The sequence below is a fragment of the Clarias gariepinus genome, unplaced genomic scaffold, assembly GCF_024256425.1.
Source record: "Clarias gariepinus isolate MV-2021 ecotype Netherlands unplaced genomic scaffold, CGAR_prim_01v2 scaffold_33, whole genome shotgun sequence".
In the NCBI taxonomy this organism is placed as follows: Eukaryota; Metazoa; Chordata; class Actinopteri; order Siluriformes; family Clariidae; genus Clarias; species Clarias gariepinus.
The window spans coordinates 225,001-240,909 of NW_026521000.1; the positions used below are offsets into that span (position 1 = coordinate 225,001).

Below are 15,909 nucleotides of genomic sequence, written 5' to 3' on the forward strand. Positions count from 1 at the left end.
AGGATTGAAGACGGATTGTCCAAAACAGATTGTCCAGGATTGTACTTTGGACAGAATCCTCCTCTTCACTGTTACATCCACAGCTCCATACCAAGCACAGATCCGGCCCTTTTAATGGCCTTGTCCAGTCTGTTCCTATCAGACACCTTCATGTTACAGCTCCAACAGACCACAGCGTAAAAACTGACAATCGCCACAACGTTTTAATAAAACATCAGTAGATTTGTTTTTACAGATGTTTAAAGACCTGAGCCTTTGAAGAAAGTACAACCGGGTTTGTCCTTTCTTGTAGGGTGCCATTGTGTTGAGTGACCAGTCGAGTTTGTTATCAAGATGGACTCCCAGATATTTGTATTCTGAGACCATGTCCACTATCTCCCCCTGGACAGATATAGGAGTCACAGGGGTCTCGCTTCTCCTGAAGTCTATCACCATCTCCTTTGTTTTCCTGAGTTGTAGGTGATTACGCTCACACTAGGAAACAAAGTCATCCACTACAGACAGGTACTCAGAGATATCACCATGCTTTATACATCCAACGATCACGGAGTCGTCAGAGAACTTCTGCAGATGGCATGACATCCAAAGTCGGATGTATAGAGGGTGAAAAGAAACAGAGACAGTACAGTCCCCTGAGGAGCTCCGGTGCTGCAGATCAAACTCTCGTCACACAGTTCTGTGGTCCAAGATACTGGGGACGGCAGGTCAGATAGTCCATGATCCAGGAAACCAAGCGGGTGTCAATGTGTATGTTCATTAGTTTCTCCCCCTGCACTGCCGTTGGATGGTGTTGAAGGCACTGGAGAAGTCAAAGAATCATCCTTACGGTCTACATCCTTATGGTGTCCTTTCCTACCATGAAAGGCTGATAGGCAAACTGAAGAGGGTACAATGCATGATGTTTGCCACAACGCACGGACTTTCTGTAGAGACAGACTCAGGCTAAAGACGTGCTGGAGGACATCACAAAGTTGGGGAGCACAAGATTTCAGGACTCTAGGGTTGATTTTGTCCGGACCTACAGTTTTTGTAGGGCTGAGCTTACTCAGGCCATGTTTGTCCTGATCCACTGAGATGTTGATTGAGTGGAGTGCAGGAGTAGTGATTGTTTTCTGTGTAGGGGAGGACATGGGAGCAGGAAAGTGTGGATTGAGGCTGAAGCCGGGTGAAGTGTGAGACTTAGAGACATCAAATCTATTAAAGAAAGTGTTGAGCTTGTTGATGGTGACCTCGGTGTGTTCCTGTTCCTGTGTAAGATGAAACGCAGGTTCCTCTGAGGAGTCTGGTGTTGTCGGTACAGCGTCAGGATAAAGTGATTCTTTTTTTTGTCTCTCAGCTGTTCCCTTACAGGAGTCACCACAGCGAATCATCTGTCCCCTATCTAACCCTCTCCTCCGCATCCTCATCTCTCACACGTCTTCCTCTAGACCTCCTGGCTGGCAGTTCCAGCCTCAGCATCCTTCTTCTAATATGCTCATCATCTCTCCTCATAACATGTCCAAACCACCTCAATCTGGCCTCTCTGACTTTATCTCCAGAACATGAGTTGTCCCTCTGATGGACTCATTCTTGATCATATCCATCCTTGTCACTCCCAAAGAGAACCTCAACATCTTCATCTCTCTGCTCCCTCCAGCTCTGCCTCTTGTCTTCTCTTCAGTGCCACTGTCTCTCATCGCTGGTCTCACCACTGTCCTGTACATCATTCCTTTCATTCTCATTGATACTCTTCTGTCTCACACACACACACACACACACACACACACACACACACACCTGACACTTTCTGGATAAAGTGATGATCCGCTTAAACACACTCAGCCCACGGTGCACGGTGTAGTTTTATTTACACACAGAAGCTTTTCACCTTTAAGCCCTGAGTGTGTGTTTGCTCTGTCGTCAGTGTGTACGGTGTAGTTACGCATCACGTCTGATGTTTGAACCTTACACGTGATTGGTTCGTTCTGAAGACGTTCACTCGCTTCATTAGAAAAGGGTGTGTATACTTATGCAACCAGGCTATTGTAAGATTTCTTCTTAAAGCATTTGTTAGTTTTCCACCAGAATGGTGTGAGTTTATGCCCGGCGCCGTGTCAGAGGGACAGAGACACGATTAAACACCTTCTGGACCTCCGGGAACTCTGGGGAGGCAGAACACTCTCTGGTAGCTGGATCTCCTGAAGCATGTGATAGACTGAGCTGTGTGTGTGTGTGTGTGTGTGTGTGTGTGTGTGTGTGTGTGTGTTTATGACCTCTCTGAGCTTCCTTCCAGGGTTTCTGGGAGATTAAAAGAACAATGAAGTGTGTTAAAGGCTTTCTGACGCATAGTTTTGGAGTGTGTGTGTGTGTGTGTGTGTGTGTGTGTCCGTGCGTGCGTGTGTGTGTGTGTTCTCATTAAAGAACATTATCAGTCTTTTCATTTTGTAAAGGAACCAGTAAAGGGAGGTTTTATCTGAGCGGTCAATAATGTGTGTGTGTGTGTGTGTGTGTGTGTGTGTGTGTGTGTGTGTGTGTGTGTGTGTGTGTGTGTGTGTGTGGTGTAGGTCATTAAATCAGGGTTAGAGGGTTTACACTTACTCAGGTCACTTGGAGTCTGTCCCTGTCTGTGTTCCTGTCTGTCTGTGTCCCTGTCTGTGTCTGTCTGTTATCTCTGTCTGTCTGTGTCCCTGTCTGTCTGTGTCCCTGTCTGTCTGTGTCCCTGTCTGTCTGTGTCCCTGTCTGTCTGTGTCCCTGTCTGTATTAAATGCTATTGTTGACACTTATTCAAATAACCAAAATGTACAGCTGACCGTTCCACTCACACACTCTCTGGCACACACTCTCGCACACACTCGGTTGCTCGGTTTTGTATTAGCTTTGTTGTCCTGTCCTACCCCCGCGTCTCACTCCCACACACACTTTAGATCAATCCGAAGTCTTTTTTGTATTTCCTGACAGTAAATCAGGACTAACTGCTGGTGGGAGCTGAAGGTGCGAGCGGTGATCTGAACCTCGGGTCTCACACACACACACACACACACACACACACACACACACACACACACACACACACACACACACACGCCACAGGATCAGCCTGCGGATTGGTTAGAGACAGTTGTGAGGATTTGTGGCGTTACAGTATCACCGTGGGTCCAGTCCCGGGGCCGTGTGACGGCGCGTCAGCAGCTCCGATCCAAGCCGGAGGTTTTCACTCCACATTAATATCATTAATGAGCTTCTGTTTAATGAGAGACTTAGAGACCGTACAGTTTATTAAATATTAAAGACCCTCTGTTTACATCATCTCTACATTTTGACCTCCATTTATTTTCCTTTAAAATAAAAATGTATAATATATATGAAGATCTCGCAGACGTGTTGATTCTGCTGTTCATGTTAACGTGTGTGTGTGTGTGTGTGTGTGTGTGTGTGAGAGAGATCCTCCAGGTGTGTGAGGTCTTGTTTAGGGACGGCGAGCGTCTGGTTTCAGCCGTGTCGGGTTCCTCGCGGTTCACGTCCTCGAGTTTCCTCTCGCTGTTCGCCGGGTGCAGTGTGAGCGTGAAGCGGCCGTACGGTTTAGCGTAGCATCAGCCGCGTGCTCGGGTTTCTGGGTTATAGCCTGAGATGAGAAAGTGTGTGTGACGAGCCGTCAGTGTGATACGGTCATCACGTTATCGCATGGAAGAAGTATTTACAGTCCGCTGTGTGGACGAGTCTGGGGTTTATTGTGTAATTACTGTGTGTGTGTGTGTGTGTGTGTGTGTGTGTGTGTGTGTGTGTGTGTGTGTGTGTGTGTGTAAGGCTCAGACCCAGAGCAGAGTTCCTGTTCCTTTACAGTCAGACTGAACAAAGGCTTTCCTTCACATCAACATTTCCACTCATTATCAGCAGCTCCATCGTTTTCTTTCCTTCCTGCTCTTCACCTCGACTCTCTCATGTCTCTGTGTTTTTTTTTTCTCTCCTCTCTCCTGTTGTCCTCCTCTGCGTCTCTGCCAAGTCACAAAGTTCAGCGGTGCGCTCCTGACGAGTTCTTAAAGCTGGAGTTTAATCATTATGTGTTTTATTACCGCTCTCTCTCTCTCTCTCTCTCTCTCTCTCCGGCTGTAATTAGTGCTCTGTCATTGTAATGAGTCTAACGGAGTCTCTGCACGCTCCTGCACATGGCAGACCATCAGCACTTTAATAGAACACATTATCATCTACAGACTTTTCATTGTTCTGCAGGAGGCTTTGTGTGAAACCTCATCGTCAGGAGAACAGACCCGCTCGTGATCTTCACTCTCACTGCTGCTGGAGTTCGGTTTCTAATTGCGGGGCGAATTAAATCCACTTAAACCCGAAAACTGCTGAACATGAGAGGAACTTAACTCCTGCGTTACAGAGAGGATCTCACTGAAGCGCCTCAACGTCACGGAGACGTGAGTTCAGGGGTTTAGTTTGGGTTTTACTGCCGTGTGTGTCCCACCAACCTTCTCCTTTAAAAGAGTTCCATCAGAGAGACGTCGCTACACATCACCCGGTGAGAGTACGGAGTGTGTGTCTGTGGTGTTTGTACTCTGCGGAAATGGAGCCTTCATTTGTTAGTCAAATGTCTGATAGAACTCACATCAGTCTGGTATCACGTATGAAGAGTCTGCTTTGTCCAGACATCTTTATATAATCATGTTCGTCTCACTTCTGGTTTCTCACTTCTCCTGTACTGGTGCAGCGGTTAGCACTGTGCTCCCGCACCTCCAGGGTCAGGGTTCGATTCCCACCTCGGGTTTGTGTGAGTGTATTGTGGAGTTTGCATGTTCTCCTCGTGCTTGGTGGGTTTCCTCCAGGTTCTCCGTATGATGACCTCCAGAGTAGGCTCCATTTGTCAAAACCTAAAAATCTGACAAAAGGTAACTGAAGGCGAGGAGCGTCGACAGGAACAGAGGAACAGAGAGGAACAGTGTTTTAAACAGATCTCTAACTGCTCACATGTTTTACACGCTGAGTGCAGATGTGCGCTGATGTTTCAGCTCTGTGCAGAAGAGAGTAAATAATACACGACAGTGTGTGTTCTCGACCTCTGTTTAATTATTAACTTTATGGAAAGGAAAATGGGTCTAAGTGAACATCTCGGTTCCCCGCTCGGGTCTCAAGCGAATAAATCTGGTTTAAATCGAAATGTTTTAAATAAACGATTCGGATCAGGTGGACGATTTGGTGCACAAACTCTAATGAGGTATTAAATTGTAATGGAAAGACACCAAGTTTGACTGACAGGTGGTTAGGACTTGGGGACATGACAGTTTTTTTTTTTTTCTTGAGGTTTGTAGTTTTATCCCAGGGGGTGCCACATCAGATACTACTTCAAGGATCATCAGGTTCTTTCAAGGATCGGTACTATATGCAGCCGCCGGAGCATACAGGGTGTATGGTTATGGGTCAAAGGTCAAGGGTAGCGCCCCAAGGACCCGACAGCAGCTCGAACCCCTGACCCTCTGATCAGCAGCACAGAGTCGCCCGAGCCGTGTCCTGGATCACAGACTGACTGAGAGACAAAATGTTTTACTTTATATTTAACGATCAAATAAAAATAATTCAAGGTGAAAAAAGACGTTTATTAAATATAAAAAATAACATTTCATTTATTATGAACATTCTTTAATTATAAGCGTGAGTATTTTTATTAATATTTATCAAACGCGTGAGGTTTGTGACGCACATCTACTTTAAGACTCATGACCTGAGACGAACTGAGACGTTCGTCCTGCTGCTCGGCTCCTCAGGTGATGATCACAGGTCTCACAGGTGATGATCACATGATCCCGTGACTCTCTGGCCGTCACTCAGAGTTAATAATTAGACGGGTTTTTGGAAACGTTCCACTTTTTTAGGTTTGTTCTAAGGATCTGCAGACGGAGCCTAAGCACACGCTTCCTCATCCTCAGGTCTGAAGGTTCAGCTCTCAGACTGTTAAATATCATACATCGATATTAAAAACATTGTTCTTAAGATTCTGCGTCTGATCTTCATCACTGTGAGGTCGAGAATCTTCAGTGTCTATCAGACGTCTACTGCACACCTGTTAGTTCTGAGGAAAATAAAAGGTTAAGTACATATATTCAATTCAATTCAATTCAATTTTATTTGTATAGCGCTTTTAGCAATTTTCATTGCCGCAAAGCAGCTTTACATAGTCAAAAGAATTATTTAAGTTTGTATGAAATGTGAATTTGTATGAATCAAAATGGTCAGTTTGTCCCTGGTGAGCAAGCCGAGGGCGACAGTGGCAAGGAAAAACTCCCTGAGATGATAATAGGAAGAAACCTTGAGAGGAACCAGACTCAACAGGGAACCCATCCTCATTTGGGTGAAACAGAAAGCAGTAAATGATCTGCATTTATACAGTGTGTAGGGTGGGAGGCAGTTCAGCTATAATAGCTGATGTTAATTGATGTTAATATGGAGTCCAGGTAGTTATTGAAGACCCAGGTAGACTTGTAAGAAGTTCCAGTCATGAACTATCGAACTGTCAAGTCCCCAGAGAAACAGTTGCCAACACCAGTCAAGGCCAGAACCATTTTCTAGGTAGAGAGAATCATTCCCAGACACCAGACGCATCCCAGAGAGACACACGGGGCATCCATGTGACGAGATCTTCAGCCAGAAGCGGGGCACCAGGATGGGTCAGACAGGTCCGGAGGGCAGAGGGAGTCTGGATCACTGGCAGCTCAGGAACGACATGTGTAGCTCGACAGAGAGACAGAGAAAGAGTGAAAGGGGGGGACAGGAGGAGAGAGGAAAAAGAAAGAGGGGGGGAAAGAGAAGAAGAGGAGAGATGGCAGTTAGGTATGGTCACAGTCACACAATGTATAATGTGAATGTATATTAACTGTAGAGTGCAAGCAGAGACTCCGTCAGGACTAACTATGACAGCATAACTAAAAGGGAGAGCCAGAAGGAAACACAAACATGAGGGCTTCCTGACATGTAAAGCAAACAATCACCTCACCGTCAGCAAACCTGAGTGATCAATGAGAGTGAGGAAGACAGCATCCAAACATACCAGTTCACCATAATACTCTACGTCCATGAGTCCCCCAGATCTGCTCCTTTACCTAAGGCAAATCTATTTATAAAAATGCTTGGCTAAATAAATAGGTTTTTAGCCTGGACTTAAACACTGAGACTGTGTCTGAGTCCCGAACACTATTTGGAAGACTATTCCATAACTTTGGGGCTTTATAAGAAAAAGCTCTGCCCCCTGCTGTATTTTTCATAATACGCGGTACTGACAAGCAGCCTGCATCCTTTGATCGAAGTAGGCGTGGCGGATCGTAAGACACTAGCATTTCGCTCAGGTACTGCGGCGCGAGACCATTTAATGCTTTATATGTCAAGAGTAGTATTTTAAAATCAATGCGAAATTTCACAGGGAGCCAATGGAGTGAAGATAAGATAGGGGTGATGTGCTCATATCTTCTGGTTCTGGTGAGGACTCTCGCTGCTGCATTCTGGACTAGCTGAAGCTTATTTATGCATCTAGCTGAACAACCAGACAGTAAGGCATTACAATAGTCCAACCTAGAGGTGATAAAAGCATGAACTAGTTTTTCTGCGTCGTTTAGCGACAATAAATTTCTTATTCTGGCAATATTTCTGAGGTGAAAGAATGCTATCCTGGTAATATTATCTACATGTGCTTCAAATGAAAGGCTGGAATCAATAATCACACCAAGGTCTTTCACTGTTGCATTTGATGGAACAGAAAGGCCATCTAAAGTTACGGTGTGATCTAAAATTTTACTCCTAGCTGTATGCGGTCCTATGACTAGAACTTCTGTCTTATCCGGATTTAGCAGAAGGAAGTTAATTAGCATCCAATTTCTTATGTCCTGCACACATTGCTCAATTTTAGTAAGCTGTTTTTTCTCATCAGGTTTTGCTGAGACATATAACTGTGTATCGTCAGCATAACAATGAAAACTAATACCATGCTTACGGATTATGTTGCCCAGAGGAAGCATGTAAAGGGAAAAAAGCAGTGGACCTAAAACTGAACCCTGCGGAACGCCAAACTCCACTAGAGAACATGCAGAATAATCACCATTTAAGTCTACATACTGATAACGATGGGTCAGATAGGATCTGAGCCAGGAGAGGGCTGTACCCTTAATTCCCACTACATTTTCTAATCTGTGAAGAAGAATAGCGTGATCAACAGTGTCAAAAGCTGCACTGAGGTCAAGTAATACAAGCATAGTTACACAACCCTGATCAGAGGCCAATAGAATGTCATTTACTACTTTAACGAGCGCTGTCTCTGTACTGTGATGAGGCCTAAATCCTGACTGATACAGTTCATGTATGCCATTTCTATGTATATATGAGCATAGCTGCTCCGCTACTATCTTTTCCAGGATCTTAGAGATAAAGGGGAGGTTTGATATTGGTCTGTAACTGGACAGCTGACAGGGGTCGAGGTCAGGTTTCTTAATTATTGGTTTGATAACTGCTAATTTAAAAGATTTTGGAACATATCCAATGCTGAGTGAAGAATTAATTATTCTCAACAGGGGTTCTATTATTGCTGGTACTATCTGTTTAAGAAAATGTGTCGGTACAGGATCTAATATACAGGTTGATGAATTTGAAGAAGAGATGAGTGAAATTAGTTCATTCTCTTCAAGGGGAGTAAAGTATTCTAGGTTCTGGTCTGACATGGCTAGATTAACATCTGCATCAATTACATTGTTCGGTTTCAAAACCTCAATTTTATGCCTAATATTTACAATTTTATTATTAAAAAAGTTCATGAAGTCCTCACTATTGCATGATGTTGTTGTGGAGATTTCTGCAGTGGTCTTATTTCTGGTTAATTTGGCTACAGCATTAAATAAGAATCTAGGATTATTTTTGTTATTTTCTATAAGAGTGGAGAGATATGTTGATCTAGCTACACTAAGAGCTTTTCTATAGTTCAGGATGCTCTCCTTCCATGCTATTTGAAATACTAGTAATTTAGTTTGACGCCATTTATGTTCTAATTTCCGAGCAGTCTGTTTTAGAGTGCGCGTGTGATCGTTATACCAGGGAGCAAGTTTTTTATCTCTAATAATTTTTCTCTTGACTGGAGCTACATTATCTAGGGTATAGCGAAATGTCGACTCTAAATATTCAGTCGCCTGATCGAGTTCTGTGGGGTCAGACGGTGATCTAATCGTAGTTGGGAACTCTGGGAGATTACTGATAAAACTCTGTTTGGTAGTTGATGTGAATGTACGTTTTATACGGTAGCGCGGCGCTGTGTGTACATTATTATTGTGACACACTTGAATTGAGACAAGATAGTGGTCTGAGATAACTTCAGATAGTGGTATTGTGAATAATTTTTTTATACTTAATCCAAATAATATTATTAAATCTAAAGTGTGACCTGCTTTATGAGTGGGTCCTACTACACATTGATTTACTCCTACCGAGTCCAGTATGGACATAAATGCAGTTCTCAGAGGGTCTTCTGGGTTTTCAAAATGAATATTAAAATCTCCAGCAATTAACACTTTGTCTACAGAAACGACTAGGTTTGAGAGGAAATCTGCAAATTCACTAAGAAATTCCGAGTACGGCCCTGGAGGTCTGTAAATGACAATTAGCGGGATCGACTGAGCTGACTTAATATAGTTAAATACACTTATGTTACTATAAAGAATTTCAAATGAATTAAATTTGTGTCTGTGTTTTTGTACAATAGTCAAATTATCATTGTGAATAACTGCGACGCCTCCTCCTCTACCAGTTAACCGAGGCTGGTGTATGTAGCTGTATCCAGGAGGACTAGCTTCATTTAGAGCTACATACTCGTCCTGTTTAATCCAGGTTTCTGTTAAACAGAGTATATCAAACTCCTGATCTGTGATAATTTCATTAACTATAACTGCTTTAGATGCGAGAGATCTAATATTTAACAGTCCTAGCTTCAGATCAGAGGTGCCGGCTGCGCATTCAGTCTGATCCAAGTTTGTGGTCTTTATGCTAATTAAATTACTAAAACAGACTTTCTGAGTCTTTCTAAATTTGATTTTAGCTCGGGGAACAGACACAGTCTCAGTAGAGTGAACCCTGAGTGACGACTCTATGCAGCTAGCAGACGGTTGGGTTAGCCTGTCTGTCTGCTCCCTGGCCTGGGCTCTGGATTGTCACCGATTAACTAGGCCTTTTCTAAGACTATGAGCTATACTACAAGAAATGAGAGCAGCACCTTCCCGAGTGGGATGGACACCGTCCCGCCCTAACAGGCCAGCTTTGCCCTCAAAGGTCTTCCAATTATCTATGAAGCCCACGTTGTTTTCGGAGCACCACCTGGACATCCAGCGGTTCAGCGACCATAACCTGCTGTAAGTTATGTCACCACGTCTCATTGGGATGGGACCAGAGCTTACTACTCCATCGGACATCGCCTTCGCTAATTTAAACACCTCTATAAAGTTATTCTTACTAACCTCTGACTGACGAAGGCGTATATCGTTAGCTCCAGCATGTACCACTATCTTGGAGAACCTGTGCTGTCCTAGAGCCCTAAGATTACCTGCTATGTCCGGTGCTCTGGCTCCCGGGATACACCTAACCACTGCCGCTGGCGCCCCTAAAGGTCTAGCTAATTTCACGTGTCTCATTATAGAGTCTCCTATAACCAGAGCTCTTTCAGGTTTCTCAGTGGGTGCATCACTGAGGAGAGCAAACCTGTTGGACACGTGAAGCGCAGAAGAGGTGTGCTCCGGTGGGCTAGCCTTAGCGTTAGCTTTGGCTGAACGAGTATGCCGCCGAGTCGTCACCCACTCGCCCCGCTGTGAGGGCTCTAATGCCGGAGTCGGGGGCTGGTTATCTCCGCCTGCGGCACCCAGACTGTCCGCTACAGGAATAACACTGCTCTCACACTCTCTAACCCTCTCTAAAGTCTGGATGCGCTCCTCTAACGCTGATATCTTCTCCGTCAGAGTGCTCACTAACACACACCTATCACAAATAAAATATATACACATTACAGTACAGTGGAACCTTGGATTACGAGTAACGCGGTTTGCGAGTGTTTCTCAAGCGAAGATTTTTTATAAATTTTGACTTGAAAAACAAGCAAGTCTTGGTTTACGAGTACCGAGTATCATGTATCACGCATGTGCTTCTTGTTTTGATGCCGAGCGTCACATGATCACAACTGAGCCAACAGTATTTCTTTCTCTTGCGCTGCGGAATTGTGGGTAATCGTCTCCCCTGCTGGGTCTTAGTGCGCGTCCCTTACTGGTGTAATCAACATCCGTGCACGTATGTACATGTTACTATAACACTGTGACTGTGTGTGTGTGTGTGTAAAACATATTTTATTTTGTGTCTGTATCATTGGAAATCGTGCCCCCCCCCCCCCCCCCCCACGCACACACACTGGGCTCTTATTCGCTTATTTTACCTGTGTCAGCTTATCGAGTGCATTCCTCAGTGTGTGTGTGATCACCTCCCGCGTGCTGAAAGTCTGTTATTAACCTGCAGGTCCTCAATGCCAGTTTATTCACTTACTGACAGACGAGGTTTTAGCAGTGACACGTGTGTGTGTGTGTGTGTATGTGTGTGTGTGTGTTCTTGCAGCTTCAGTGTTGTAAAGAAGTGAGGTCTGTTTTTTTAGCAATCATAATTTTTTAATTATTAAAAAATGAACTCTTCTAGCCACGCCCTCACACGGCCACGCCCTCTTCCAGACACCCAACTGTCACTCTCCACTCATTACTGTTTATATCTAAATGAATATTTCCTGATGAACTTGTTTGTGTTTGTCAGACTGTAAACAGATTTAGTCCTTTAACTCCTGAACATGAAGGAATGAAAACAATAAATGAGTCACACGTGATCCTCGAGCACTTTATACACACACACTCTCTGTCGTACCTGAGCGCTCGCTCGCGCCCATCACATGCTGCTCTTCGTTAGCTGGGCGGTAACGCTAAACCCTATAGACTTATCACCTAGAAAACTCAGATCTTTGGTTCAGTTTGGTGTGTGTGTGTGTGTGTGTGTGTGTGTGTGTGTGTGTGTGTGTGTGTGTGTGTGTGTGTGTGTCCAGGCCTGGCTGTAGGAAGTGGATCATTTCCTGAGCTTGTTCTTCTCCATGTCCCTGGGTTTTGTGTAACTCCGGTGTGTCGGCTCTGAAACACAGAAACATCAGGAGAATGAATACACTCCTGATCTCTTAAGGTTTTTCTTTCATTGTTATATTTTATTGATTTTTTTAACAACACCAAAGCAACAGAGACAGAACTGATACACTCCTGACGCCCACCGTGAACATTTAAACACAATATTATAAATTCTGTAAATATAAAAGAATGATGCTGGAAAAGGTTAAACCGTCCAGGGAAAGAAAACATGAAAGACGGAAAAGAGAAGAAAAAGAAGAAGAAGAAAAGAAAGACAAGTAAATCTCACACAGTGTGTGTGTGTAAGTGAGTGTGTGTGTGTGCGCGTGCAGTAGTTGGTGTGTTAAACTCCGTGCCTCTTGCTGCCCTGATTCTCCTGGATCATAAACCTGTTTGATGAAGACTCTGGCAGCTCCTGGTGTCTTCAGTATAACGGCCGGTAGGAGGTGTGTTCGTGTCCCAAAGACACTCCTGTGTCTGAGCTGTTAAGACGCACTGGGACTGGAGTCTCCTTCCATAAGTGTTTCGGAAACGTTGTTGTGTCCTAACATAAAACCTTTTCTATCCAGTCTGAGACGATGTGCGTCTGCTCCTCCTGTCCCTGTTAGAACCCGGACTGATGGTCAGAGCTGCCGTTCTATAAAACTCTTTTCCTGACTGTGTTTTAGTGTGCAGGACTGTTCGCGTCCTCTCTTCTTATCTGTGTGTGAAATGTGAGCGCTCTCGTCTTAAACGTCCACATGGAGTAGAGACCCTGATCTGAGCCTGGCGCCGTCCTGGAGCGTCCCGTCTGCTCTAGCCAGAGACAGCACTTCAGTCATGAAGCTCCAGGTGGTCCAGGTCTCACAGCAGACGGACATAAGAAACGTCCCTCTCACGTCCCTCTCACGTCCCCAAGCACATACATGGAGTTCCTCTCAGAGCATCACAAAGCTGTAACAGCCTCACTGTGTGTGTGTGTGTGTGTGTGTGTGTGTGTGTGTGTGTGTGTGTGTGTGTGTGTGTGTGTGTGTGTAAGGGCACATGGGAAACAGATTAAATAGGGTCAAATGCTGTTTAAAAGAGTGTAAAGAGTTTTATAATTCTATGAAGAAAAATATCGAGAGGTTCAGCGCTCGCACGGTGTGTAAGTGTGACGTACTCAAGGCCTGTCGAGCGCTTGCGGTGAACAGCAGCTCTGTGTGTGTGTGTGTGTGTGTGTCCTGTTGTGACTCACGCCTTCAGCGGGCAGGTGGGACTGACAGGAAGTGGAGGACGACGAGGCGCTCAGGTCAGGACTCTCAACCCTCTCTCTCTTCTCCTGCCCGTCTCCCTGTCTCTCTGTCTCTGACTGAAACTCGTCTAAGGTCATGCCTGTATGAGACGTCTCTTCTGACTCGTCTGTTGTTTAGGTTTCTCTCGCCTGTGTGTTTATAAAAATAAGGGAACGCGTTCATGATTGTAACTGTACAGGGATTTCAGTAAGTTTCATTGTGTTACGCAGTGCAGTAGAGCGGAGACAGAGGCTGAGGGACACTAGAGAGAGACGGAGTGCAGAGACCTGGACAAACTCCCTTCATGTCTCTATATAATCTCCTGATACACTAACACACGTATCCCAGTGCTTCACTAGCGCTTGGACACCATCAAGGTAGAAAGTTTTCTCAGAGTGTGCTTCATGTCTGAAACGCCGGCCTCCCAGGAACTTCTTTAACGGCCCAATCATGTGGAATTGTCTTGGATCGAGGTCAGGACTGTATGGGGGGCGTGGCCATAACTCCCAGCAGAAAAACTTTTATTATTGAACTAAAACTGTTGATGATGATAATTGATGACAATGTTTGATATCAGCACTCTGTAGGTTTCCTTCATGTGTACATAATTAGCGCTACGTTGGTTTGCTAATAAATTAATTAGAAGTAAAACATCCTGTTAATAATTAGAGCTGCGAGAAAAGTTGCATAAAAATCTCAAAAAGCCAGCAGGTTATTGCAGATGATATTCACACAGTTAGTCTCTACAGTTCATATAGAGTTTGTCAAAATAAATTTTTTTATACTTTTAAAGAGATAAATAATAAATATTTGCAAACATTTTCTTAATGAAATCATTTCTCCGCTTATTTGCTGTTGGTCTACATAAATGAGATTAAATTCTAAATGGTGCGTTCATATCAGAATAATCACAGTGTGAATTCTTTATTGTTATATATGAAACCCCGCCCTCTGTAATGAACAGATATGTACCGTTACCAGCTGGGCAACAAGTCAAAGTCTAGCAATGTTAGCTACTACAGTCCATGCTAGGCTAACCTGGCTTAGCTACACAAACATGCTAACTTAGTTAAATATAGCTAGTTAATGTTAGCAAGTTAGCTTAGCATGCTTAAAATGAAGCTCATGGAGTTTGTTTGTTTGATAAACTAAAATGTAAATGTAACACCACAAACGTGTTTGTAGTTACAGTTTAAAGATTTCAATTGTAAAAAGTAATAAAGTGTAAATAAATATTATTGAAAATATGTTTAAAAGTGAAAGTAGAGCTATTTCATTCTAACATCAATCTTGTAAAGTGTAGACAACCCATAATAATACAGTGGTGTGATGCAGAGCCACGTGCGAGAGATGGGACGCGCGTGAGAGATGGGACGCGCGTGAGAGATGGGACGCGCGTGAGAGATGGGACGCGCGTGAGAGATGGGACGCGCGTGAGAGATGAGACGCGTGCGTGAGATGAGACGCGTGCGTGAGATGAGACGCGTGCGTGATATGAGACGCGTGCGTGAGATGAGACGCGTGTGTTCCTTTCACCTTTAAACCTGACCGACGTGAGATCAGGCTGAAGGTTGAAAAGGAGGAATTAAAACCGGAGCCGGAGAACTCGTCCTCGTCCTGTAGAGTTCTCGTCCCGTCTGTCCAGACTCCCCCATGTTCTGCGGAGTCTGGCAGTGAATGGCAACCCGGCTCGCTCCTTCTCTGAAGCAGGGCTGGAATGTGAGGCCTTTTTCCCCTCTTTAGACACCATTATGATCAGTGAAATATTCCCTCTGCCGGGGCTATTGTACCCTCGCGGGGTGGACGTCACAGGCACGCAAGTCCGGCCTCTCAGAGGGGTTTAAGCAGAGCGAGGGCCGAGACAGACCGGGGCGGGAGAACTCGCCTCCCTTCACTCTGCTAAAGCAGGTCCAAGTGGAACACGGGACCGTTCCCTCTTTCTCACTCAAAGCGGCGGTAAGGAAGGATTTTGTTGCGTTATGTGCCCTGCAAAATATTTATAACTTTCATTCATCACGTGTGTGTGTGTTTGTGTGTGTGTGTGTAAGAGAGCAGAAAGATCTGAGAGAAGTCTTGGTCATGTCTGAATGTTTAGGAGGCTCTGCTTCACTATAATATTATATTATTATTGTTCCTTCTGTCATGTGCTTGTAGTGACCAACAGCACATGAGTGTGAGTGTGTGTGTGTGTGTGTGTGTGTTTGTGTGTGTGTGTGTGTGATGATTAAGAACCTGCGTGTCCTTCACACATCATTAGTGTTCTAACTGATTTCATTTTGACTAAAAGTTCCTCTGATCAGAAACGTCTCTGGATTCTCATAACTGAACCTGATAATCGGCCCAGACGGATCACATGATCAGTTTAAAGTCTTTCACTCGGGATTAAAGGACATTCCAGACATTCCTTCTCAGCAGCACCGCTCACGCAACCTCCAAAAATATTATTTTAGTCTTTAATGCCTGCACACACACACACACACACACACACACACACACACCGTGACGGCCCGAGCGGT

The 15,909-nt window shown here is 44.5% G+C and overlaps 1 protein-coding gene across 3 annotated transcripts in view; it reads left to right on the plus strand.

The window, feature by feature from the left end:
* Positions 1-15,909, plus strand: part of shroom1 (shroom family member 1) — a 31,892-nt gene that overhangs the window by 2,708 nt on the left and 13,275 nt on the right. The window contains exon 1 of one of the 3 annotated variants that reach the window (XM_053490829.1): positions 4,096-4,400. The exons of 1 other annotated variant lie outside the window; for it this stretch is intronic. The gene's annotated coding sequence lies outside the window, so the exon portion shown is untranslated. Of the gene's footprint in view, positions 1-4,095; positions 4,401-15,196; positions 15,350-15,909 lie in introns of those variants that run through there. One more of the 3 variants, XM_053490827.1, reaches the window with a different exon arrangement.